A 4,330-nucleotide genomic window follows, 5' to 3' on the forward strand; every position below is an offset into this window, starting at 1 on the left:
CAGCAAATTGCATTTGTAAATATACAGCCCTTTTATCTATAATTTGCCTTGCACTTGCATGCATTGAGGAGAAAGATGATTATCCTGTCACCTGGGGAAAAAAATGAGATAAATATATTTAAAATCCATACATGTAAAAAGACCTGTTCATTCCTCCTGGCTCTGATGAAAATAGTACAAGTGTAATTTGCTTATTTGTAAATTGGGTCCAATTCAGTATTAGACAGTCATTGATTGAGTGCCAACCCCATGCTAGGTGCCCTGTTGAGGGTGGAGGGCTGAGGCAAGGTACTGAGCAGGAAGATGAACAAGACCATCTAGCGGAATGGTTAAGTTCATGAACTTTAGGATCTGACATACTGGACTTGAAACTTCCCTCTGCTCCTTCCTAACCTTATAACCTTGAGCAAACTATTTAACCTTTCCAACCCTGCTCTCATTTGCAAAGTAGGGATAAAAATAATGCCTAGGCTTTTGAGGTGGTTGATAAGAGATAAAAGATGCGCAACAACTTTTTAAGAATTTATTTATTTGAGAGAGAGAGTGGGGGAGGGGCAGAGGGCAAGAATCTCAAGCAGACTCTCTGCTGAACATGGAGCCAGATGTGGGGCTCCATCTCAGGGTCTTGAGATAGTGACCTGAGCTAAAATCAAGAGTCAGACACTTAACTGAATGAGCCAACCAGGCACCCCAATGCAATAGCTTTTAGCCAGCAACATTGGCTTTAGGTCCACCTTGGAGAAAGCCCCCATGGTGGAGGCGAGCATGCAAACAGGACATTTCAAAATAATAATGTAAGGACAGGGGTGCCTGCGTGGCTCAGTCGGTTAAGTGTCTGCCTTCAGGCCAGGTCATGATCCCAGGGTCCTGGGACCAAGCCCCACGTTGGGGCTCCCGGCTCAGTGGGGAACCTGCTTCTCCCTCTGCCCCTCCCCCACCCTCCTCATTCTCTCTGTTTAAAATAAATAAAATCTCTTTTTAAAAAGTTTTATTTATTTATTCATAAGAGATGCAGAGAGAGAGGCAGAGACACAGGCAGAGGTAGAGAAGCAGGCTCCTCGCAGGAGCCCGATGTGGGACTTGATCCCTGATCCCAGGATCCGAAGGCAGCTGAAGGCAGACGCTCAACCGCTAAGCCACCCAGGAGTCCCTAAATAAAATCATTAAAAAAAAAAAACAACAGTAAAAATATATAATATAGTAAGGGCTATGGTAGTGCTATATTCTCATATAGGGGCCACTCTAGGGCTTAGGAATTAATGCCCAGCTTTCTGGAGCCAGCACCTGAGCTATGTTCTAAAAAGGAAGAAGGGATAACCACACAGAAACAGTCATCATAGATGCAGGGGATAACTTGCACAAAAGCGGGAGGTCCAAAGCACCACAGAGGAAGCAAAGAGATGACCGGCAGGGCTGACCTGCAGCTCTTCTGGATGCTGTGGAGCTGATAGCAGAGAAGAGCAATGGGTGGGGAGCAAATAGGCAGGAGCAGAGCAGGGCCAGCTGAGCAGGAAGTGACAAAGCCACAACAATCTAAGCTACTTGACATTTGCTCATCAAACAGTTTCAAGGTCCCAAGATTTTGATAGAAGACACAGCTGCATGATAAAGACAAGAAAGAAGCTTTGGTTTTTTCAGATTGCTTACGTGGAGCTGTGCTCGCAATGTTCGGTACGATCATGAATTTATTCTGGAATGTGTTAGAATTTGGCAAAAGTAGGACTACAGTTGATGGCTCAGCAGAGTCGCAAGGACCAGGGTGATGGCACCATATCAGAACACGAAAAAGAAGTGCCGACTGCACCCTCCTGCTCTGGAGAAGAACATAGTGCTGGGAGCCTGACTCTGGTCTTCCTGGTGGGGCAGGGGAGACTCAGGACAGCTCATCTTCCTAGGAGTCTGCTCTGGCACTGATTCTGCTGCAGTATGTAAACCAGCAGGTAAAGAAATAAATGTAGGCTTCTTATCTGCATGCTAGGTTGCTGCTGGGGGCACTAGGCTCTGACAGGCTTCTACTTGGGGAAAAAACCCTCATTTCATTCAGTCTTAGGCTGTTACGAGAATGACATGCCGCCTCAAACTGATCCCTTCCAGTGAAGGCAGCTCCCATATCTGTTTGTGCTTCAATATAATAAAATATTTCAAACACAGACGTATATCTAAATAATAATAATTTTACATACAATTCCAGAAGGTTCAATAACCCCTGAAGCAAATCTGTGTATCTTGAGTTAACACCACATTGTTGTGTCTCACACGGGATTCGGGAAGAAAGATTAGAGAACAATTTGCCCTATTGAATTATGTCTAAACTTGGGACTGGGGGGGGGGGGTGGGCAAATGTCCCATCACCCTAAAGATTTGTGGGAATTTTAGTGAAAAGTAATGTTTTTAGGGTTGTTAACTGTTCTTAATATAAAATTCCAACTACACTCCATGATGCAGCAGAGTAGAATGGAAAGTATTAATACTTAAGAGTCTATGGTGCCAAGTCCAATGCTGGCACTTTTTATTTGGGTAAGAGATATAACCTCTGCTGGTCTCAGTTTCTTCATCTGTCAAATGGACTCCTATTTCAAAGGATTCTTGTGAGGGTTAATCAAACCTATCACAATGTTTGGAATGCGATAAATATTGAATAAATGCTGTTTTTTTCCTGCCCTGACTTAGCCCTTGAACATCACCTAACAGATCTATAAACAGAGGCTGACATGACTGATCCCTGAGCTATTGTGGACTTTGATGAGATTGCATTTGTAACATTTCCTATGCAGAGGTGACTACCAGTATATGTTTATTTCCTCTAGGAACATTATAGTGGGGGCTATGTTTTAGGGAGAGAGCAAACATTTAATTTTATTTATTTCCTGCATTTGCCCGATATTCTGCTATTAATGGGGATCTTCATCACTGGCCCTTTGACATCCCCCTAAGATCCTTTGCCTTCTTTTCCCACCAGGCTGCAGCTGCCTCTGGTGACCACAAAAGAGTGCTTGGCATTCCCTAGTTGGTCACATCACAGAAGAATTATTATCTAGGGTGCACTCTGGAGGTTTGGGAAAGCTCCTGATTCCCCACATGTCTTTCAAAGGCATACATTGTTTTAGTCACCTGTGAAAGTAATACCCATGGATTATTTGCAGATAAATATTAATGCTGCATCTATATTGAAGCAAAGCGCAAGTTGAATAGCTTTATCTACATAAGGCCCCAAATAGATTTAATAGAAATTTCTTCCCAATTCATATGTTATTTACTCTTGATATTCAGTAAAAATTCACACCAGTGAATATAATGCTTTTGACATATTTCACTTACGAACATTAGAAAAAAGGTTTTGGGAGAGATTTAAATTATGATTACTAATCCTGTGCCAATTCTGTCTCTGTCAACTCTGAATTGCTAGCAGGAATTGCTTTTCTTGAAATGAGAATTGCTATTTTGAAAACATATATTGATAACAAGGAATTCCCTGCCCCTAATCACCCCAAAGCATTCCCGAATCAGGGCTGAAAGGGACTGCAGGGGTTAGCTGCCCCGAGGCTCTTGTTTCCCAGCTGCCCAGAAAATGGAAGTAATTCATCCGAGATCACTCAGAGTTAGTGGTAACTAAGGAGCAAGACGGTATGTCAACAAGGTGCTGTGATTACTGGCATGATGGTTTGGAAAGAGAAAAATGAAGTTCCAAGCTGCTTCCTTTATGTGCCAGAGTATCAAGCAAAGTTTTACCCATAATGAAAACTGGAAAGTGTGTTGAATCAAGTAGAGAATTTGGGGTAAATTATTTCAAAATAACAAACATACAAAAGATATACCCTACCCTTCCTCTATATTGAATTCAGCCAAGCCATCCATTCTCTGTATGAGTGTGTATATATGATATAAATAATATCTTTACATCTGGATCTAGAGTGATCTAGTGATATTTCTCTCTCTCCATATATCTGAGATGAGAGAGAGAGACAGAAATATCACTAGATCAATTTCTCTCTCTCTCTCTCTCTCTCTTTCTCTCTCTCTCTCTCTATATATATATATGATGGGGGTGGGGCAAAATCACCACTAAAGAGAAAGAAAGAAAGCAGGTAGAGACAGGCTAAATTGTTGCTTTTCAGTGGCTTCTATTTTTTTTAAAACAAATTTATAATAAAATTTTGAATCTTTCATTATATTACCACCAAGACATTTTAATAAAAAGAGATATGATTTTCCATCTTGCTGACTTTGGTTGGCCTATGGGATATCTACCATTCACATAAACATGTCAGTGACATCAATAATAAAACCAGTATTATTCATTCAGCCAGGCGGAATGTATATTTTCCTGTGA

This window comes from Canis lupus, chromosome 2, assembly GCF_048164855.1.
Source record: "Canis lupus baileyi chromosome 2, mCanLup2.hap1, whole genome shotgun sequence".
Lineage (NCBI taxonomy): Eukaryota > Metazoa > Chordata > Mammalia > Carnivora > Canidae > Canis > Canis lupus.